The following is a 24,132-nucleotide window of genomic DNA, read 5'->3' as shown; positions in this document are numbered from 1 at the left end:
TTGTTGATAGGCATTCATTTATTTCTTCGCTTCTGATGAAGTTTCAACAATAAACAACAAACTTTGTATTATGAGAAAGAACCAGACTCATTCTTCAGGAATCCGAAAATAAGCACGAATTCGGATTCTCCTATAAAACGAATTAATTAACTCAAACCAAGTTAAGACTGCTTTGTCCTTCATATTTATTCATGTCTAATCAAGTTTCAACGATAAACAACGTACTTTGTAGAATGTGAAAGAACTTCTTCAGCAATAAGCATCTCTCGACATATGACGAAATACAGATTTTGTTATAAAATTAATTTCTTCTATCAGCGTGACTTAAAACTGTTTGTCCTCCTTATTTATCCACTTCAAATCAAGTTTCAACAATTAAAAAAAAATTGTAGTTTGAGAAAGAACAACTTAATCTTCAGCAATCAGTATAAAAAGAGGGTAACAAAAGGTGCAAATGCCAACTATACATCACTAAAAGGTGGAGCGGAAGTATTCAGCTGCAAGTAGGTGTGAATGTTCGACCATAATTTGTAAAAAGTGGGTAAGAAAAGGTTAGAATGCCCGACTAAATATTAACAAAAGCGGGAGGAGAGGTCTTCGGATGAGAGTGGGTGAGAATTTCCTACCATACAAGTATGGTGGAGAGGAAGCTGTGATTGGCCGACAATAGTAAAAAGCAGGTGAGAAAAGGTGCGAATGTCAAAACATACATGATCAAAACAGGGAGCGGAGGTGTTTGGCTGCGACAAGGTGTGAATGTCCACCCATAATTAATGAAAAACGGGCAACAAGTAGGTTCGAATGCCCAACCATACATCATCAAAAGCAGGAGTGGATGTGTTCGGCTTCAAGAAGGTATGAATGTCCATCAATAATTGCTATAAAACATGAAAGAAAATTTTCGAATATCAAACCGCACATAATCATAAGCGGGAGAGGAGGTGTTCCGCTGCAAGAAGGTGTGAATATCCACCCATAATTACTGAAAAATGGGTAAGAAAAGGTGCGAATGCCCAACCATACATCATCAAAAGCAGGAGTGGATGTGTTCGGCTACAAGAAGGTTTGAATGTCCGACCATAGTTTGTAAAAAGCGGGTAAGAACAGGTTTGTATGCCCGACTGTACACCATCAAATGCGGGAGCGGAGTTGTTCGGCTGTGAGTAGGTGTGAATCTCCAACCATAATTGCTGAAAAATGTGTTAGAAAAGGTAAAAATGTCGGTCCATACATCATCAAAAGCAGGAGAGGTGGTGTTCGGCTGCAAGTAGGTGTGAATGTCCAGCCATAATTACTCACAAATGGGTAAGAAAAGGTAGTATTGCCAGACCATACATGATCAAAACAGGGAGCGGAGGTGGTTAAGCTGCAAGAAGGTGTTAATGTCCGACTAAAGTTCAAATATATTAACAAAAGCGGGAGGAGAGGTCTTCGGATGAGAGTGGTTGAAAATTTCCGACCATAATGTATAAAATGCGGTGAAAAAAAGGTGTGATAGAACACTAAAAGGTGGAGCGGAAGTGTTCGGCTGCAAGAAGGTGTGAATGTCCGACTATATTTGGTGAAAAGCAGGTGAAGCAAGGTCTGAATGCCCAACCTTACATCATCAAAAGCGAGATCAGAGGTGTTTGGCTGCAAGAAGGCCATAGTTTGCCAAAAGCGGGTAAGGTGCGAATGTCCGACTAAATATCAACAAAATTTGGGGCGGAGGTCTTCGGATGCAAGTGGGTGTGAATATCCCACCATACAAGTATGGTGGAGAGGAAGCTGTGAATAGCCGACCATAGTTTGGAAAAAGCGGGTAAGAAAAGGTTTGAATGCCCGAACATACACCATCAAAAGAGGGAGCGGAGGTGTTCCGCTGTACGAAGGTGTGAATGGCCGACCACACTTGGTAAAAAGCGGGTAAGAAAAGGTTAAAATACCCGACTGTACACAATCAATAGCGGGAGCGGATGTGTTCGGCTACAAGAAGATGTGACAGTCCGACCATGGTTTGTAAAAAGCGGGAGCAGAGGTGTTCCGCTGTAAGACGGTGTGAATGTCCGACCATAGTTGGTAAAAAGCGGGTAAGAGAAGGTTAAAATACCCGACTGTACACAATCAATAGCGGGAGCGGAGTTGTTCGGCTACAAGAAGGTGTGAAAGTCCGACCATAATTGCTGAAGAATGTGTTAGAAAAGGTAAGAATGCTGGACCATACATCATCAAAAGCGGGAGAGGTGGTGTTCGGCTGCAAAAAGGTGTGACTGTTCGACTAAAGTTTGTAAAAAGTGGGTAAGACAAGGTGCGAATGCCTGACAATGTATGATCAAAAGCGGGAGCGGAGGTGTTCAGCTGCAAGAAGGTCTACATGTCCATCAATAATTGCTAGAAAACATGAAAGAAACTTTTCGAAAATCAAACCGCACATGAGCATAAGTGGGATAGGAGGTGTTCAGCTGCAAGGTGTGAATGTCCACCCATAATTCCTGAAAAATGGGCAAAAAAAAGGTGTGAATGCCCAACCATACATCATCAAAAGCAGGAGTGGAAGTGTTCGGCTACAAGAAGGTGTGAACGTCCAACCAAAATATGTAAAAAGAAGTTAAGAAAAGGTTCGAATATCCAACCAAACATAATCAAAAGCGGGAGCAGAGCTGTTCGACTGCAAGTAGGTGTGAATGTCAGATCATAATTTGCAAAAAGCTGATGAGAAAGGGTGAGAATGCCCGACTATACATCATCAAATGCGGGAGCGGAGTTGTTCGGCTGTGAGTAGGTGTGAATCTCCGACCATAATTGCTGAAAAATGTGTTAGAAAAGGTAAAAATGCCGGTCCATACATCATCAAAGGCGAGAGAGGTTGTGTTCGGCTGCAAGTAGGTGTGAATGTCCAGCCATAATTACTCACAAACGGGTAAGAAAAGGTAGTAGCCAGACCATATATGATCAAAACAGGGAGCGGAGGTGGTTCAGCTGCAAGAAGGTTTGAATGTCAAACTAAAGTTCAAATATATTAACAAAAGTGGGAGGAGAGGTCTTCGGATGAGAGTGGTTGAAAATTTCCAACCATAATGTATAAAATGCGGTGAAAAAAAAGGTGTGATAGAACACTAAAAGGTGGAGCGGAAGTGTTCGGCTGCAAGAAGGTGTGAATGTCCGACTATATTTGGTGAAAAGCAGGTGAAGCAAGGTCTGAATGCCCAACCTTACATCATCAAAAGCAAGATCAGAGTTGTTTGGCTGCAAGAAGGCCATAGTTTGCCAAAAGCGGGTAAGGTGCGAATGTCCGACTAAATATCAACAAAATTTGGGGCGGAGGTCTTCGGATGCAAGTGGGTGTGAATATCCCACCATACAAGTATGGTGGAGAGGAAGCTGTGAATAGCCGACCATAGTTTGGAAAAAGCGGGTAAGAAAAGGTTGGAATGCCCGAACATACACCATCAAAAGAGGGAGCGGAGGTGTTCCGCTGTACGAAGGTGTGAATGTCCGACCATACTTGGTAAAAAGCGGGTAAGAAAAGGTTAAAATACCCGACTGTACACAATCAATAGCGGGAGTGGATGTGTTCGGCTACAAGAAGGTGTGACAGTCCGACCATGGTTTGTAAAAAGCGGGTAAGAAAAGGTGCGAATGTCCGACAATGTATGATCAAAAGAGAGAGCGGAGGTTTTCGGATACACGAAGGTTTGAATATCCTACCATAGTTTGTAAATAGCGGGTAAGAAAAGGTTCGAATGCCCGACTATACACCATAAAAAGCGGGAGCGGAGGTGTTCCGCTGTAAGACGGTGTGAATGTCCGACCATAGTTGGTAAAAAGCGGGTAAGAAAAGTTAAAATACCCGACTGTACACAATCAATAGCGGGAGCGGAGTTGTTCGGCTACAAGAAGGTGTGAAAGTCCGACCATGGTTTGTAAAAAGCGGGTAAGAAAAGGTTTGAATGCCCGAACATACACCATCAAAAGAGGGAGCGGAGGTGTTCCGCTGTACGAAGGTGTGAATGTCCGACCATACTTGGTAAAAAGCGGGTAAGAAAAGGTTAAAATTCCCGACTGTACACAATCAATAGCGGGAGCGGATGTGTTCGGTTACAAGAAGGTGTGACAGTCCGACCATGGTTTGTAAAAAGCGGGTAAGAAAAGGTGCGAATGTCCGACAATGTATGATCAAAAGAGAGAGCGGAGTTTTTGGATACACGAAGGTTTGAATGTCGTACCATAGTTTGTAAATAGCGGGTAAGAAAAGGTTCGAATGCCCGACTATACACCATAAAAAGCGGGAGTGGAGGTGTTCCGCTGTAAGACGGTGTGAATGTCCGACCATAGTTGGTAAAAAGCGGGTAAGAAAAGGTTAAAATACCCGACTGTACACAATCAAAAGCGGGAGCGGAGTTGTTCGGCTACAAGAAGGTGTGAAAGTCCGACCATGGTTTGTAAAAAGCAGTTAAGAAAAGGTTCGAATATCCAAACCAAACATAATCAAAAGCGGTAGCAGAGCAGTTCGACTGCAAGTAGGTGTGAATGTCCAGCCATAATTACTCACAAACGTAGGAAGAAAAGGTAGTATTGCCAGACCATACATGATCAAAACAGGGAGCGGAGGTTCAGCTGCAAGGTGTGAATGTCTGACTATAGTTTGTAAAAAGCGGGTAAGACAAGGTGCGAATGCCCAACAATGTATGATCAAAAGAGAGAGCGGAGGTGTTCGGCTGCAAGGTCTGAATGTCCAACCATAATTTGTAAAAACCGGGTAAGAAAAGGCTCGAAAGCCCAACTATACATCATCAAAAGCGGGAGCGGAGGTGTTCAGCTGCAAGAAGGTGTGAATGTTCGACTAAAGTTTGTAAAAAGCTGGTAAGACAAGGAGCGATGTCCCGACATTGTATGATCAAAAGCGGGAGCGGAGGTGTCCAGCTGTGAGTAGGTGTGATTGTCCGACCATAATTGCTGAAAAATGTGTTAGAAAAGGTAAGAATACTGGACCATACATCATCAAAAGCGGGAGAGGTGGTGTTCGGCTGCAAGAAGGTGTGAAAGTCCGACAATGGTTTGTAAAAAGCGGGTAATAAAAGATTCGAATGCCCGAATATACATCATCAAAAGCGGAAGCGGAGGTGTTCGGATGCAAGAAGGTGTGAACGTCCAACCAAAGTTTGTAAAAAGCAGTGAAAAGCGAGAAAAAGCATTTCGTGAGTTCCGCATGATTTGGGATTTTGCTTATAAAATGCATTACTTCACTCAAACTATGTTAAAACTGATTTGTCCTTCATATTTACCATGTCTAGAAATATTTAAACAAAAAAACAACGTTGTACTTTGCAGTAAAAGAAAGAGCAAATCTAAAGTTTCAGGAATCCGAGTATAAGCCTGCTTTCATGAGTTCTGCACGATTTCGGATTTTGCTATAAAATGAATTGCTTTGCTCAAACCAAGTTAAAACTGCTTTGTCCTTCCATATTCATCAATGTCTAGATCGACTTCAACAAAGAAAAACATTGGACTTTGCAGTAGAAGAAGTTGAAATCCATCTACACATTGATAAATATGAAGGACAAAGCAGTTCCCACTTGCCCATAAGAAAATAAGCTTATTCTCGGATTCCTGATCCTGATTCCTGATCCTTCGCTCTTTCTTCTACTGCAAAATACAATGTTGTTCTTTGTTGAAGTCGATCTAGACATTGATAAATATGAAGGAAAAAGCAGTTTTAACTTGGTTTGAGTGAATGAATTCATTTTATACATAAAATCCGAAATCGTGCAGAACTCATGAAAATAAGCTTATTCTCGGATTCCTAAAACTTTTGATTGGCTCTTTCTTTTACTGCAAAGTACAACGTTGTTTTTTTGTTTAAATCTTTCGAGACATTGATAAATATGAAGGTAAAAGCCGTTTTAACATAGTTTGAGTGAAGGAATTGATTTTATAGATAAAATCCCAAATCATGCAGAACTCCTCAAAAGGGGCGTATGGCTTAATCACAAGTGTGGTTCTTTCTCATTCAGGGTAGTATGAGGAAGTTTATGCTTGAAATATATGTAGAAATGGGTACATATGAAGGACAAAGCAGTGTTAACTTAGAGTGAAGGAATTCATTTTATACATAAAATCCCAAATCATGCAGAACGTATGAAAGAAGCTTATTCTCGGATTCCTGATCCTTCAGTTTTGCTCTTTCTTCTACTGCAAAATACAATGTTGTTCTTTGTTGAAGTCGATCTAGACATTGATAAATATGAAGGAAAAAGCAGTTTTAACTTGGTTTGAGTGAATGAATTCATTTTATACATAAAATCCGAAATCGTGCAGAACTCATGAAAATAAGCTTATTCTCGGATTCCTAAAACTTTTGATTTGCTCTTTCTTTTATTGCAAAGTACAACGTTGTTTTTTTGTTTAAATCTATCGAGACATTGATAAATATGAAGGTAAAAGCCGTTTTAACATAGTTTGAGTGAAGGAATTAATTTTATAGATAAAATCCCAAATCATGCAGAACTCCTCAAAAGGGAGGTATGGCTTAATCACAAGTGTGGCTCTTTCTCATTCAGGGTAATATGAGGAAGTTTATGCTTGAAATATATGTAGAAATGGGTACATATGAAGGACAAAGCAGTGTTAACTTAGTTTGCGTGAAGAAATTCATTTTATACATAAAATCCGAAATCGTGCAGAACTCATGAAAATAAGCTTATTCTCGGATTCCTAAAACTTTTGATTTGCACTTTCTTTTACTGCAAAGTACAACGTTGTTTTTTGTTGAAATCTATCTAGACATTGATAAATACCAGCCAAAACTCTGCTGCCGCTTTTGATAATTTATGGTTGGGCATTCTTACCTTTTCTTACCCGCTTTTTACAAATTATGATCTTACATTCACACCTACTTGCAGTCGAACACCTTCTCATCCACTTATGATCATGTGCGGTTGGGCTTTCGCACCTTTTCTTACCCATTTTTCAGTAATTATGGGTGGGCATTCAGACCTTCTTGCAGCCGAAAACCTCCGCTCCTCTTTTGATCATACATTGTTGGGCATTCACACCTTGTCTTACCCGCTTTTTACAAACTTTAGTCGGACATTCAAACCTTCTTGCAGCTGAACCACCTCCGCTCCCTGTTTTGATCATATATGGTCTGGCAATAGTACCTTTTCTTACCCATTTGTGAGTAATTATGGCTGGACATTCACACCTTCTTGCAGCTGAACACCTCCTCTCCTGCTAATGATCATGTAAGGTTTGATATTCGAAAATTTTCTTTCATGTTTTAAAGCAATTATTAATGGACATTCACACCTACTTGCAGCCGAACACCACCTCTCCCGCTTTTGATGATGTATGGACAGGCATTCTTACCTTTTCTAACACATTTTTCAGCAATTATGGTTGGAGAATCACACCTACTCACAGCCGAACAACTCCGCTACCGCATTTGATGGTGTATAGTCGGGATTTCTCACCCTTTCTCATCAGCTTTTTGCAAATTATTCTCTGACATTCACACCTACTTGCAGTCGAACACCTTCTCATCCGCTTTTGATTATGTTTGGTTAGATATTCGAACCTTTTCTTAACTGCTTTTTTACAAACTTTGGTCGGACGTTCACACCTTCTTGCAGCCGAACACCTACGCTTCCGGTTTTGATAGTGTATTTTCGGGCATACGAACCTTTTCTTACCCGCTTTTTACAAACCATGGTCGGACATTCACACCTTCTCTTAGCTGAACAACTCCGCTCCCTCTTTTGATTGTGTACAGTCGGGTATTTTAACCTTTTCTTACCCGCTTTTTACCAACTATGATTGGACATTCACACCGTCTTACAGCCGAACACCTCCGCTCCCTCTTTTGATGGTGTATGTTCGGGCATTCGAACCTTTTCTTACCCGCTTTTTACAAACCAGGATCGGACTTTCACACCTTTTAGTAGCCGAAAAACTCCGCTCCCGCTATTGATTGTGTACAGTCGGGTATTTTAACCTTTTCTTACCGCTTTTTACCAACTATTGTCGGACATTCACACCGTCTTAGAGCGGAACACCTCCTCTCCCGCTTATGATCATGTACGGTTTGATGTTCGAAAATTTACTTTCTTGTTTTAAAGCAATTATTGATGGACATTCAAACCTTCTTTTTGATGGTGTATAGTCGGGCTTTCAAGCCTTTTCTTCCCGGTTTTTACAAACCATGGTCGGACTTTCACACCTTCTTGTAGCCGAACAACTCCGCTCCCGCTATTGATTGTGTACAGTCGGGTATTTTAACCTTTTCTTACCCGCTTTTTACCAACTATGGTCGGACATTCACACCGTCTTACAGCGGAACACCTCTGCTCCCGCTTTTGATGGTGTATAGTCGGGCATTAGAACCTTTTCTTACCCGCTTTTTACAAACTATGGTGGGACATTCAAACCTTCTTATATCCGAAAACCTCCGCTCTCTCTTTTGATCATACATTGTCGGACATTCGCACCTTTTCTTACCCGCTTTTTACAAACCATGGTCGGACTTTCACACCTTCTTGTAGCCGAACACATCCGCTCCCGCTATTGATTGTGTACAGTCGGGTATTTTAACCTTTTCTTACCCGCTTCTTACCAACTATGGTCGGACATTCACACCTTCGTACAGCGGAACACCTCCGCTCCCTCTTTTGATGGTGTATGTTCGGGTATTCAAACCTTTTCTTACCCGCTTTTTCCAAACTATGGTCGGCTATTCACAGCTTCCTCTCCACCATACTTGTATGGTTGGATATTCACACCCACTTGCATCCGAAGACCTCTGCCCCAAATTTTGTTGATATTTAGTATGACATTCGCACCTTACCCGCTTTTGGCAAACTATGGCCTTCTTGCAGCCAAACACCTCTGATCTCGCTTTTGATGATGTAAGGTTGGGCATTCAGACCTTGCTTCACCTGCTTTTCACCAAATATAGTCGGACATTCACACCTTCTTGCAGCCGAACACTTCCGCTCCACCTTTTAGTGTTCTATCACACCTTTTTTTCACCGCATTTTATACATTATGGTCGGAAATTTTCAACCACTCTCATCCGAAGACCTCTCCTCCCGCTTTCTTTAATATATTTTAACTTTAGTCGGACATTCAAACCTTCTTGCAGCTGAACCACCTCCGCTCCCTGTTTTGATCATATATGGTCTGGCAATACTACCTTTTCTTACCCGTTTGTGAGTAATTATGGCTGGACATTCACACCTACTTGCAGCCGAACACAACCTCTCTCACTTTTGATGATGTATGGACCGGCATTTTTACCTTTTCTAACACATTTTTCAGCAATTATGGTCGGAGATTCACACCTAATCACAGCCGAACAACTCCGCTCCCGCCTTTGATGATGTATAGTCGGGCATTCTCACCCTTTCTCATCAGCTTTTTGCAAATTATGATCTGACATTCACACCTACTTGCAGTCGAAAAGCTCTGCTCCCGCTTTTGATTATGTATGGTTGGATATTCGAACCTTTTCTTAACTGCTTTTTACATATTTTGGTTGGACGTTCACACCTTCTTGTAGCCGAACACTTCCACTCCTGCTTTTGATGATGTATGGTTGGGCATTCACACCTTTTTTTTGCCCATTTTTCAGGAATTATGGGTGGACATTCACACCTTGCAGCTGAACACCTCCTATCCCACTTATGATCATGTGTGGTTTGATTTTCGAAAAGTTTATTTCATGTTTTCTAGCAATTATTGATGGACATGTAGACCTTCTTGCAGCTGAACACCTCCGCTCCCGCTTATGATCATACATTGTCAGGCATTCGCACCTTGTCTTACCCACTTTTTACAAACTTTAGTCGAACAGTCACACCTACTTGCAGCCGAACACAACCTCTCTCGCTCAATGATGATGTATGGACCGGCATTCTTACCTTTTCTAACACATTTTTCAGCAATTATGGTCGGAGATTCACACCTACTCACAGCCGAACAACTCCGCTCCCGCATTTGATGGTGTATAGTCGGGCATTCTCACCCTATCTCATCAGCTTTTTGCAAATTATGATCTGACATTCACACCTACTTGCCGTCGAAAAGCTCTGCTCCCGCTTTTGATTATGTTTGGTTGGATATTCGAACCTTTTCTTAACTGCTTTTTACAAACTTTGGTTGGACGTTCACACCTTCTTGTAGCCGAACACATGCACTCCTGCTTTTGATGATGTATGGTTGGGCATTCGCACCTTTTTTTTACCCATTTTTCAGGTATTATGGGTGGACATTCACACCTTCTTGCAGCTGAACACCTCCTCTCCCACTTATGATCATGTGTGGTTTGATTTTCGAAAATTTTCTTTCATGTTTTCTAGCAATTATTGATGGACATTTAGACCTTCTTGCAGCTGAACACCACCTCTCCCGATTTTGATGATGTATGGACCGGCATTTTTACCTTTTCTAACACATTTTTCAGCAATTATGGTTGGAGATTCACACCTACTCACAGCCAAATAACTCCGCTACCGCATTTGATGGTGTATAGTCGGGCATTCTCACCCTTTCTCATCAGCTTTTTGCAAATTATGATCTGACATTCACACCTACTTCCAGTCGAACTGCTCTGCTCCCGCTTTTGATTATGTTTGGTTAGATATTTGAACCTTTTCTTAACTGCTTTTTACAAACTTTGGTCGGACGTTCACAATATCTTGCAGCCGAACACCTCCGCTTCCGCTTTTGATGGTGTATATTCGGGCATACGAACCTTTTCTTACCCGCTTTTTACAAACCAAGGTCGGACTTTCACACCTTCTCTTTGCTGAACAACTCCGCTCCCTCTTTTGATTGTGTACAGTCGGGTAATTTAACCTTTTCTTACCCGCTTTTTACCATCTATGGTCGGACATTCACACCGTCTTACAGCGGAACACCTCCGCTCCCTCTTTTGATGATGTATGGTTAGGCATTCGCACCTTTTCTTACCCATTTTTCAGTAATTATGGGTAGACATTCACACCTTCTTGCAGCTGAACACCTCCTCTCCCGCTTATGATCATGTGCAATTTGATATTCAAAAATTTTCTTTCATGTTTTCTAGCAATTATTGATGGACATTCAGACCGTCTTGCAGCTGAACACCTCCGCTCCCACTTTTGATGGTGTATAGTCGGGCTTTCGAGCCTTTTCCTCCCCGGTTTTTACAAATTATGGTTGGACATTCAGACCTTCTTGCAGCCGAAAACCTCCACTCCCTCTTTTGATCATACATTGTCGGGCATTCGCACCTTTTCTTACCCGCTTTTTACAAACCATGGTCGGACTTTCACACCTTTTAGTAGCCGAACTAATCCGCTCCCGCTATTGATTGTGTACAGTCGGGTATTTTAACCTTTTCTTACCCGCTTTTTACCAACTATGGTTGGACATTCACACCTTCTTACAGCAGAACACCTCCGCTCCCTGTTTTGATTATGTATGGTTTGACATTCGCACCTTCTCTCACCCGCCTTTTACTATGGTCGGCCATTCACAGCTTCCTCTCCACCATACTTGTATGGTGGGATATTCACACCCACTTCCATCCGAAGACCTCCGCCCCCACTTTTGTTGATATTTAGTCGGTCATTCGCACCTTACCCGCTTTTGGCAAACTATGGCCTTCTTGCAGCCGAACACCTCTGATCTCGCTTTTGATGATGTAAGGTTGGGCATTCAGACCTTGCTTCACCTGCTTTTCACCAAATATAGTCGGACATTCACACCTTCTTGCAGCCAAACGCTTCCGCTTTTAGTGTTCTATGAGGCATTCACATATTTTTTTTCACCGTATTTTATAGATTATGGTTGGAAATTCTCACCCACTCTCATCCGAAGACCTCTCCTCCCGCTTTTGTTAATATATAGTCGGGCATTCGAACCTTTTCTTACCCGCTTTTTACAAATTATGGTCGAACATTCACTCCTACTTGCAGCTGAATACTTCCGCTCCACCTTTTAGGTATGTATGGTTGGCATTTGCACCTCTTTTTATACTGATTGCTGAAGATTAAGTTGTTCTTTCTCAAACTACAAATTTTTTTTAATTGTTGAAACTTGATTTGAAGTGGATAAATAAGGAGGACAAACAGTTTTAAGTCAGGCTGATAGAAGGAATTAATTTTATAGCAAAATCTGTATTTCGTCATATGTCGAGAGATGCTTATTGCTGAAGAAGTTCTTTCTCATTCTACAAAGTACAACGTTGTTTATCGTTGAAACTTGATTAGACATGAATAAATATGAAGGACAAAGCAGTCTTAACTTGGTTTGAGTTAATGAATTCGTTTTATAGGAGAATCCGAATTCGTGCATAACTCATAAAATAGAGCTTATTTTCGGATTCCTGAAGAATGAGTCTGGTTCTTTCTCATAATACAAAGTTTGTTGTTTATTGTTGAAACTTCATCAGAAGTGAAGAAATAAATGAATGCCTATCAACAAATGTGGGATCTAAACTCTAGTGCTTCCTCTAAAATAATTTCCTTTCTCAATTTAGAAATGTGTGTGTGTAAGTCACAACACCCGTGACACCAAAACGGCTTTCTTTTCTCTACACTCTGCACTATGAGCACACACACCAAATCAGAAAGGCTTTTTTCTCTCTTTTCTACGTTATGGACTGTGGGGACACAAAACCGCTCTCTCTCTTTTTTTTTTTTTATCGTGTGCCAGGGCGTTGTCTCACGTATTAGATTATGCTTAAGATACGAATGGGTTTATCAGTCACATCAGAATCCATACATACTGATCCTCCTGTAATAAAATGGTCGGATCTTATCAAACACACTTTGTTTCTTGTGACAATCAAGTCAGCGAAACAGCGTATACACGTCAAGACACTGAATCAAGTTTGCCACAAGAACTCATAAGTTTGGCAGTATTGCTCTGCCGTCAGCAATCATACACCCATTTTATTTTCGTGAGACATGTGCAAGCACCTGTTCATCTACTGTTCTATCACTATGAATTAGTGATCTATTATCAATAAGGATACTTCTACAAGGACTTCTTATGTTGTCAGTTGGTATATATGAATAAGTGGGTAGCTACTGACAAGCATTAAGCATGTCACACAGCCCAAACATATAACATTTCAGGACACACCACACAGTTAACAACCACAGTGAAGCGTGTCAAAGCCCAAACATGTAACATTCAAGAGGACACTTACACAACACATTCAAATCAAACAGTCAGACAACATACAAGAACATATACCCCAGCCGGCATTGCTCCCTGCCTATTTTCGTACAGCACACTATGTGTGCGCACACCTTTATTCACAAACTCTTCAACTTATACTCTTTTACCGAAGCTGCTACAGCTCGATTGGCCGAATACCCTTTGATCCTATTTCGGTGAATTTGACATCTGCCTTACATATAACAGATTAGCGGTTTAGCAGTTTTAATTTAGTTTGAGTGAAGGAATTCATTTTATAGCAAAATCCGAAATCGTGAAGAACTCATGAAAGTAAGCTTATTCTCGGATTCCTGAAACTTTAGATTTGCTCTTTCTTTTACTGCAAAGTACAACGTTGTTTTTTTTGTTTAAATCTTTCTAGACATGGTAAATATTAAGGACAAAGCAGTTTTCACATAGTTTGAGTGAAGGAATTCATTTTATAGATAAAATCCCAAGAGTCTGCTGAGAAAAGAGAGTGAATGCGAAGTAGACTTTAACACGGCTATGGGAGCGAGCCGAGTGTGGGCTAACCGGGAGAATTGCTTGAAAGAAACGCGACACCGAATGAGCGATCAGAACAAAGCCTCAATACAGGATTCTCGTGGTGTTTTTGTTGCTGCCTTGTCTTTTGCACAGAGTAAAAGACAAGGCAGCCATCGAATAGGGCCCGATTGTTCCTGGTTGGTCAGCCGAGGAGCAAGGGGGGGGGGGGGGGGGGAGCAAGCGTCTCAACCAAGCAAAGCTCACCATGGGGAAGGTGGCTATGCCAACTAGCCTGATGCCCTGCTCCCGCAGTGACGGATAATCGTACTCTGGTTTCTCTTCATAACGTACAAGTCTTTCGCCTTTTACTAAAGATTTCTGTGGAGAGCAGCACTAATGAGTTGTTTCTATTTTTGGCAGGCTTTACCTTTGCGGGTGAAGCCCTTTCTGTCTGTGCAAAAGAAATCTTCTTACTGTGCAGAGTGACTTCTCTGAGTAGAGTCGCCTTACTTGTTGCGACTGTGCCGATGTTCGAAGCTGGAGTGCAAAGTTGTTGCTTGAATGGTGCTTGCTGGAGCGTGCGGGAGTGCAAAGTTATACCATTTAAAAGGGCTGAAGAGTGCTCAGTGCAGCGGGTGGGCGACACTCTGGCCACCTTGAAAACCGAGGTTACATCCACTAGCAGGGGCAGCCCAAGTTCTGCCGCAAGTGTGGTGAGCATGGGCACCTGGTTGAGGCTTGTACCAAGGTGTTATGTGGGAAGAGCAGAGAAATTGGGCAAACTTTTGGAGAGTGTCCAAATGGCAGGAAATGTAATCTCTGTGGAGAATTAAATCACCTCTTCAGAGATTGCCCTAAATCTTTTGCCAACAAATTAAAGACGGTAAAGCCACAGTCAAGCCAACAAAGAGAAGGACCAAAGGTGGCAGTTGGTGAACAAAGTGAAGAGGTTGACCCAATAAATTCAAACTTCCCGCCAAAAGCTTGGATTGGAAGTGAGGAGCAAAAAGGGGAGGGGTCTGTAGAGGCCTCACCACTCAGTGTTGAAGTCTGTGAGAATTCACAGGCAGAGGGTGGAGCTACGCTAAATGAGGAGGAAGAGCAGACAGGTGAGTCTAGTGAAGATACTCACCTCCCCGAAGGTCAACAGCCGAAGAGGACGGCATCTGAGCCTCTGATTCCCCAGTGGTATCAGAGAAGAGGGGAAGGGTTAGGTCCCTTTCAGACAGTTCTTCAGTGGAAGAACCTAGAGTCTTCCCCTCCGACTCACCAAATGAGGTCTCCTTTTTAACTTCAGCTCTGCAATCAACCCCCAGGGACTCAAAGTTAAATGCAACATTGCGTCAGAGGCCAACACCGAGAGTCCGAAAAGGAAATATAGATCACCCTACTCACTTTTCACCTAAAGAAATGAAGGAAGAGCTAGTTTCCCAAGAAATAACCTGTGTGTAATTTGTTTTGATAACTTAGAAAAACGAAAATGACATACCTACTTTCCTTTATGCTTTTAATGGTTCTCACCTTCTCAACACTAAATGTGAGAAGTGTGAAATCAAAGACAAGAGCCCAGAGTATTTTATCCTTCTTAGACTCCATAAAATCAGATGTGTTTTTAATACAAGAATGTGGACTACCTTTTTTAAAAAACCATAGACAATGGGAGGAAATGTGGCCCCATTTATCGATATGGAGTGGCTCAAATCAAAATAAAAATGATGGTGTGGCCATTCTAATTAAAAATCCGCATGTTCTGGTGAAAGGTAGCACAGTGGTGAGAGACGGACGGGCACTTTTAGCACACTTGAATTTTATGGGGCAAGACTTTAACCTCTTAAATATTTATGGTTTCAATGGAAAAAATGAAAGGTATGACCTTTTAGAAGATATACAGCTTTACATGCTAGGGCAAGTACCTTTAGTTGTAGGAGGGGGTTTTAACTGTATCTTGAGCAGGAAAGATAGAAAAAGAGCAGGGGTAGATTTTAAAGTGGATAAGACTTCGATTTTACTTCAGGGCATATGCAGGGATTTTAAGCTTACTGACTGTTTTAAAACCATGCATCCCAGAGAGGAGGGCTTCACCTGGTTTAGTCATGATGGCACCAGAGCCTCTCACATTGATTATTTCTTTACTAGAGATTGCCCACCCACTGATGTTAGATTAACCCCTGTTTTCTTTTCAGACCACCTTATGCTCTCCTGCACCCTTTCACCCCCTTCTGGTGTGACGGTAGGAAGTGGTCTGTGGAAACTCAACTGTTCCCTGTTGGAGGATGAAATCATAGTCAGTCAGTACAGGGAATGTTATAAAGAGTGGCAGACCCTTCAAGACCTCTACGAAACACATGCACAATGGTGGGAAATGGTGAAGGAAACGACCCAGACTTTTTTTAAACAGCAAGGTAAACGTAAAAAAAGGAAAGAGAATAGATGTATGATGGGACTACATAAACGCTTACAGCGCTACTTTAAACTAAATCAGTGTGGCATAGACTTTAAAGAAGAAATCAAAGATGTCAAAAAGGAAATGTCAGTTTCAGCAGAAATAAAGAGTAAAGGAATTTTTGTAAGAAGCAGGGAGCAGGAAATTGAGGAAGGTGAAAAATAAAGAAAGTTATAAATAAAAAGGAGTGTATTCAAAATCTAAAAAGAGAAGATGGGTTTTTAACAAAATCCACACAAGAGATGATTGAAACTGTACATACCTTTTATAGTAACATGTACAAAGAGAAACCAGTGCACTTGGAAACATCGGCAGAAATCTTAAAATTCGTTGACAAAACCGTAAAAGAGAATGCACACTTGACACAGAATTTTACTGCTTTAGAGTTAAAAAAATGCCTAACAGGTTTTAAGAGAAGTCGAGCTCCGGGTTTAGACGGGCTTCCTGCAGAATTCTATCTGACCTATTGGGACCTTTTATCATCAGACATTTTAGATGTTTTTAAAGATTTTGAAAAACTCGACCGACTGCCTGACAGTTTTAGAGTGGGAATAGTGACTCTACTTTATAAAAAAAATGATAAGACTGAACTAAAGAATTGGAGGCCCATCACACTTTTAAACTTTGACTGTAAACTTTTTAGCAAGGTTTTAGCGACACGGATGTCCTCTGTTTTAGAGGAGGTAATTCACCCAGACCAAACTTGTGCCATCTCAGGGAGACAACTCACCGACAGCCTCGTACTGATTCGAGACATCATTGATTACGCTAGAGACAGAAACACCCGGCTTGTCATCTTAAATTTAGACTTTGAAAAAGCATTTGATCGGGTCTCGCATCAATATCTCTTTCAGGTGTTGCAGCCATCGAAAAGGGCCCGATTGTTCCTACTTGGTGAGCTTTGCTTGGTTGAGACGCTTGCCCCCCCCCCCCCCCCCCCCCCTGCTCCTCGGCTGACCAAGTAGAAACAATCTATTCGATGGCTGCCTTGTCTTTTACTCTGTGCAAAAGACAAGGCAGCCACAAACACCACGGGAACACCGTATTGAGGCTTTGTTCTGACCACTCATTCGGTGTCGCGTTTCTTTCAAGCAATTCTCCCGGTTAGCCCGCACTCGGCTCGCTCCCAGAGCCGTGTTAAAGTCCACTTCGCATTCACTCTCTTTTCTCAGCAGATTAAAAGAAAGTTTCATCTTGGGCTCCCTGAAACTTCCATCCTGCACCGCTGTTTGCTTTTTCACAAGAGCAGAGGAGAGCGCACCGTTCCCAGCGGCACTGCAGTACCGGGTCGAGGCTTGGAGTGAACGGAGCAAGCTTCTTTTTCAACTCCTATTCTTAAAAATCCATTTAATATGTTGTCCTCGTATAGAGGACATATTAAACTGATAAGAACAGATACTACACTTGATCTTAGCCAAAAGGCCGAGAAGCGATAACTGTCCACTGTTTCAGGTCCGAGGGCCCTTGCTGGCACAATGCGCACTTGTAGCAATGTTCTTTTTATGGCCATAGGTGGCCAGAGTGTCACGTTGCACCTCCGCCCACCCGCTGCACTGAGCACTCTTCAGCCCTTTTAAATGGTATAACTTTGCACTCCCGCATGCTCCAGCAAGCACCATTCAAGCAACAACTTTGCACTCCAGCTTCGAACATCGGCACAGTCGCAACAAGTAAGGCGACTCTACTCAGAGAAGTCACTCTGCAAAGTAGCAAGATTTCTTTTGCACAGACAGAAAGGGCTTCACCCGCAAAGGTAAAGCCTGCCAATAATAGAAACAACTCATTAGTGCTGCTCTCCACGGAGGTCTTTAGTAAAAGGCGAAAGACTTGTATGTTATGAAGAGAAACCAGAGTACAATTATCCGTCACTGCGGGAGCAGGGCATCAGGCTAGTTGGTATAGTCACCTTCCCCATGGTGAGCTTTGCTTGGTTGAGACGCTTGCCCCCCCCCCTTGCTCCTCGGCTGACCAAGTAGGAACAATCGGGCCCTATTCGATGGCTGCCTTTTCTTTTACTCTATGCAAAAGACAAGGCAGCAACAAAAACACCACGAGAATCCCGTATTGAGGCTTTGTTCTGACCGCTCATTCGGTGTCGCGTTTCTTTCAAGCAATTCTCCCGGTTAGCCCACACTCGGCTCGCTCCCATAGCCGTGTTAAAGTCTACTTCGCATTCACTCTCTTTTCTCAGCAGACTCTTGGGATTTTATCTATAAAATGAATTCCTTCACTCAAACTATGTGAAAACTGCTTTGTCCTTAATATTTACCATGTCTAGAAAGATTTAAACAAAAAAAACAACGTTGTACTTTGCAGTAAAAGAAAGAGCAAATCTAAAGTTTCAGGAATCCGAGAATAAGCTTACTTTCATGAGTTCTTCACGATTTCGGATTTTGCTATAAAATGAATTCCTTCACTCAAACTAAATTAAAACTGCTAAACCGCTAATCTGTTATATGTAAGGCAGATGTCAAATTCACTGAAATAGGATCAAAGGGTATTCGGCCAATCGAGCTGTAGCAGCTTCGGTAAAAGAGTATAAGTTGAAGAGTTTGTGAATAAAGGTGTGCGCACACATAGTGTGCTGTACGAAAATAGGCAGGGAGCAATGCCGGCTGGGGTATATGTTCTTGTATGTTGTCTGCCTGTTTGATTTGAATGTGTTGTGTAAGTGTCCTCTTGAATGTTACATGTTTGGGCTTTGACACGCTTCACTGTGGTTGTTAACTGTGTGGTGTGTCCTGAAATGTTATATGTTTGGGCTGTGTGACATGCTTAATGCTTGTCAGTAGCTACCCACTTATTCATATATACCAACTGACAACATAAGAAGTCCTTGTAGAAGTATCCTTATTGATAATAGATCACTAATTCATAGTGATAGAACAGTAGATGAACAGGTGCTTGCACATGTCTCACGAAAATAAAATGGGTGTATGATTGCTGACGGCAGAGCAATACTGCCAAACTTATGAGTTCTTGTGGCAAACTTGATTCAGTGTCTTGACGTGTATACGCTGTTTCGCTGACTTGATTGTCACAAGAAACAAAGTGTGTTTGATAAGATCCGACCATTTTATTACAGGAGGATCAGTATGTATGGATTCTGATGTGACTGATAAACCCATTCGTATCTTAAGCATAATCTAATACGTGAGACAACGCCCTGGCACACGATAAAAAAAAAAAAAGAGAGAGAGCGGTTTTGTGTCCCCACAGTCCATAACGTAGAAAAGAGAGAAAAAAGCCTTTCTGATTTGGTGTGTGTGCTCATAGTGCAGAGTGTAGAGAAAAGAAAGCCGTTTTGGTGTCACGGGTGTTGTGACTTACACACACACATTTCTAAATTGAGAAAGGAAATTATTTTAGAGGAAGCACTAGAGTTTAGATCCCACATTTGTTGATAGGCATTCATTTATTTCTTCACTTCTGATGAAGTTTCAACAATAAACAACAAACTTTGTATTATGAGAAAGAACCAGACTCATTCTTCAGGAATCCGAAAATAAGCTCTATTTTATGAGTTATGCACGAATTCGGATTCTCCTATAAAACGAATTCATTAACTCAAACCAAGTTAAGACTGCTTTGTGAGAAAGATGAGAAAGAACTTCTTCAGCAATAAGCATCTCTCGACATATGACGAAATACAGATTTTGCTATAAAATGAATTCCTTCTATCAGCCTGACTTAAAACTGTTTGTCCTCCTTATTTATCCACTTCAAATCAAGTTTCAACAATTAAAAAAAATTTGTAGTTTGAGAAAGAACAACTTAATCTTCAGCAATCAGTATAAAAAGAGGTGCAAATGCCAACCATACATACCTAAAAGGTGGAGCGGAAGTATTCAGCTGCAAGTAGGTGTGAATGTTCGACCATAATTTGTAAAAAGCGGGTAAGAAAAGGTTCGAATGCCCGACTATATATTAACAAAAGCGGGAGGAGAGGTCTTCGGATGAGAGTGGGTGAGAATTTCCAACCATAATCTATAAAATACGGTGAAAAAAAATATGTGAATGCCTCATAGAACACTAAAAGCGGAAGTGTTCGGCTGCAAGAAGGTGTGAATGTCCGACTATATTTGGTGAAAAGCAGGTGAAGCAAGGTCTGAATGCCCAACCTTACATCATCAAAAGCGAGATCAGAGGTGTTTGGCTGCAAGAAGGCCATAGTTTGCCAAAAGCGGGTAAGGTGCGAATGACCGACTAAATATCAACAAAAGTGGGGGCGGAGGTCTTCGGATGCAAGTGGGTGTGAATATCCCACCATACAAGTATGGTGGAGAGGAAGCTGTGAATGGCCGACCATAGTAAAAGGCGGGTGAGAGAAGGTGCGAATGTCAAACCATACATAATCAAAACAGGGAGCGGAGGTGTTCTGCTGTAAGAAGGTGTGAAAGTCCGACCATGGTTTGTAAAAAGCGGGTAAGAAAAGGTGCGAATGCCCGACAATGTATGATCAAAAGAGGGAGTGGAGGTTTTCGGCTGCAAGAAGGTCTGAATGTCCAACCATAATTTGTAAAAACCGGGGAAGAAAAGGCTCGAAAGCCCGACTATACACCATCAAAAGTGGGAGCGGAGGTGTTCAGCTGCAAGACGGTCTGAATGTCCATCAATAATTGCTAGAAAACATGAAAGAAAATTTTCGAATATCAAACTGCACATGATCTTAAGCAGGAGAGGAGGTGTTCAGCTGCAAGAAGGTGTGAATGTCTACCCATAATTACTGAAAAATGGGTAAGAAAAGGTGCGAATGCCTAACCATACATCATCAAAAGAGGGAGCGGAGGTGTTCCGCTGTAAGACGGTGTGAATGTCCGACCATAGATGGTAAAAAGCGGGTAAGAAAAGGTTAAATTACCAGACTGTACACAATCAAAAGAGGGAGCGGAGTTGTTCAGCAAAGAGAAGGTGTGAAAGTCCGACCTTGGTTTGTAAAAAGCGGGTAAGAAAAGGTTCGTATGCCCGAATATACACCATCAAAAGCGGAAGCGGAGGTGTTCGGCTGCAAGATATTGTGAACGTCCGACCAAAGTTTGTAAAAAGCAGTTAAGAAAAAGTTCGAATATCTAACCAAACATAAGAATGAGTCTTTTCCGCTTTAGAATGCCCGACTATAGACCATCAAATGCGGGAGCGGAAGTGTTCGGCTCTGAGTAGGTGTGAATGTCCGACCATAATTGCTGAAGAATGTGTTAGAAAAGGTAAGAATGCTGGACCATACATCATCAAAAGCGGTAGAGGTGGTGTTCGGCTGCAAAAAGGTGTGATTGTTCGACTAAAGTTTGTAAAAAGTGGGTAAGACAAGGTGCGAATGCCTGACAATGTATGATCAAAAGCGGGAGCGGAGGTGTTCAGCTGCAAGAAGGTCTACATGTCCATCAATAATTGCTAGAAAACATGAAAGAAACTTTTCGAAAATCAAACCGCACATGATCATAAGTGGGATAGGAGGTGTTCAGCTGCAAGGTGTGAATGTCCACCCATAATTCCTGAAAAATGGGCAAAAAAAAGGTGTGAATGCCCAACCATACATCATCAAAAGCAGGAGTGGAAGTGTTCGGCTACAAGAAGGTGTGAACGTCCAACCAAAATATGTAAAAAGAAGTTAAGAAAAGGTTCGAATATCCAACCAAACATAATCAAAAGCGGGAGCAGAGCTGTTCGACTGCAAGTAGGTGTGAATGTCAGATCATAATTTGCAAAAAGCTGATGAGAAAGGGTGAGAATGCCCGACTATACATCATCAAATGCGGGAGCGGAGTTGTTCGGCTGTGAGTAGGTGTGAATCTCCGACCATAATTGCTGAAAAATGTGTTAGAAAAGGTAAAAATGCCGGTCCATACATCATCAAAAGCGAGAGAGGTTGTGTTCGGCTGCAAGTAGGTGTGAATGTCCAGCCATAATTACTCACAAACGGGTAAGAAAAGGTAGTATTGCCAGACCATATATGATCAAAACAGGGAGCGGAGGAGGTTCAGCTGCAAGAAGGTTTGAATGTCAAACTAAAGTTCAAATATATTAACAAAAGCGGGAGGAGAGGTCTTCGGATGAAAGTGGTTGAAAATTTCCAACCATAATGTATAAAATGCGGTGAAAAAAAAGGTGTGATAGAACACTAAAAGGTGGAGCGGAAGTGTTCGGCTGCAAGAAGGTGTGAATGTCCGACTATATTTGGTGAAAAGCAGGTGAAGCAAGGTCTGAATGCCCAACCTTACATCATCAAAATTAAGATCAGAGTTGTTTGGCTGCAAGAAGGCCATAGTTTGCAAAATGCGGGTAAGGTGCGAATGTCCGACTAAATATCAACAAAATTTGGGGCGGAGGTTTTCGGATGCAAGTGGGTGTGAATATCCCACCATACAAGTATGGTGGAGAGGAAGCTGTGAATAGCCGACCATAGTTTGGAAAAAGCGGGTAAGAAAAGGTTTGAATGCCCGAACATACACCATCAATAGAGGGAGCGGAGGTGTTCCGCTGTACGAAGGTGTGAATGTCCGACCATACTTGGTAAAAAGCGGGTAAGAAAAGGTTAAAATTCCCGACTGTACACCATCAAAAGCGGAAGCGGAGGTGTTCGGCTGCAAGATATTGTGAACGTCCGACCAAAGTTTGTAAAAAGCAGTTAAGAAAAGGTTCGAATATCTAACCAAACATAATCAAAAGCGGGAGCAGAGCTGTTCGACTGGAAGTAGGTGTGAATGTCAGATCATAATTTGCAAAAAGCTGATGAGAAAGGGTGAGAATGCCCGACTATACACCATCAAATGCGGGAGCGGAGTTGTTCGGCTGTGAGTAGGTGTGAATCTCCAACCATAATTGCTGAAAAATGTGTTAAAAAAGGTAAAAATGCCGGTCCATACATCATCAAAATCGGGAGAGGTGGTGTTCAGCTGCAAGAAGGTCTACATGTCCATCAATAATTGCTAGAAAACATGAAAGAAAATTTTCGAAAATCAAACCACACATGATCATAAGTGGGAGAGGAGGTGTTCAGCTGCAAGAAGGTGTGAATGTCCACCCATAATACCTGAAAAATGGGTAAAAAAAAGGTGCAAATGCCCAACCATACATCATCAAAAGAAGGAGTGCATGTGTTCGGCTACAAGAAGGTGTGAACGTCCAACCAAAGTTTGTAAAAAGCAGTTAAGAAAAGGTTCGAATATCCAACCATACATAATCAAAATCGGGAGCAGAGCTGTTCGACTGCAAGTAGGTGTGAATGTCAGATCATAATTTGCAAAAAGCTGATGAGAAAGGGTGAGAATGCCCGACTATACATCATCAAATGCGGGAGCGGAGTTGTTCGGCTGTGAGTAGGTGTGAATCTCCGACCATAATTGCTGAAAAATGTGTTAGAAAAGGTAAAAATGCCGGTCCATACATCATCAAAAGCGAGAGAGGTTGTGTTCGGCTGCAAGTAGGTGTGAATGTCCAGCCATAATTACTCACAAACGGGTAAGAAAAGGTAGTATTGCCAGACCATATATGATCAAAACCGGGAGCGGAGGAGGTTCAGCTGCAAGAAGGTTTGAATGTCAAACTAAAGTTCAAATATATTAACAAAAGCGGGAGGAGAGGTCTTCGGATGAAAGTGGTTGAAAATTTCCAACCATAATGTATAAAATGCGGTGAAAAAAAAGGTGTGATAGAACACTAAAAGGTGGAGCGGAAGTGTTCGGCTGCAAGAAGGTGTGAATGTCCGACTATATTTGGTGAAAAGCAGGTGAAGCAAGGTCTGAATGCCCAACCTTACATCATCAAAATTAAGATCAGAGTTGTTTGGCTGCAAGAAGGCCATAGTTTGCAAAATGCGGGTAAGGTGCGAATGTCCGACTAAATATCAACAAAATTTGGGGCGGAGGTTTTCGGATGCAAGTGGGTGTGAATATCCCACCATACAAGTATGGTGGAGAGGAAGCTGTGAATAGCCGACCATAGTTTGGAAAAAGCGGGTAAGAAAAGGTTTGAATGCCCGAACATACACCATCAATAGAGGGAGCGGAGGTGTTCCGCTG

At 41.9% G+C, this 24,132-nt stretch overlaps 3 non-coding genes across 3 annotated transcripts; 1 reads left to right on the top strand and 2 right to left on the bottom strand.

Annotated features, from left to right (window-relative positions):
• Window positions 1-13,995: 13,995 nt before the first annotated feature.
• On the top strand, window positions 13,996-14,109 carry LOC140287420 (U5 spliceosomal RNA). Its single transcript, XR_011911594.1, has one exon. It is a non-coding gene; the product is annotated as a U5 spliceosomal RNA (small nuclear RNA).
• A 3,255-nt stretch (window positions 14,110-17,364) lies between these two features.
• Window positions 17,365-17,548, bottom strand: LOC140287418 (U2 spliceosomal RNA). The gene has a single exon (XR_011911592.1). It is a non-coding gene; the product is annotated as a U2 spliceosomal RNA (small nuclear RNA).
• Window positions 17,549-17,856: 308 nt separating this feature from the next.
• Window positions 17,857-17,970, bottom strand: LOC140287412 (U5 spliceosomal RNA). The gene has a single exon (XR_011911587.1). It is a non-coding gene; the product is annotated as a U5 spliceosomal RNA (small nuclear RNA).
• Window positions 17,971-24,132: the final 6,162 nt, after the last annotated feature.

The sequence above is a fragment of the Leuresthes tenuis genome, unplaced genomic scaffold (genome assembly GCF_036924035.1).
Source record: "Leuresthes tenuis unplaced genomic scaffold, fLeuTen1.0.hap1 SCAF_131, whole genome shotgun sequence".
NCBI lineage: Eukaryota > Metazoa > Chordata > Actinopteri > Atheriniformes > Atherinopsidae > Leuresthes > Leuresthes tenuis.
Note: the sequence above shows the minus strand (reverse complement) of the source record. Positions and strands in the feature narration are given on the sequence as shown.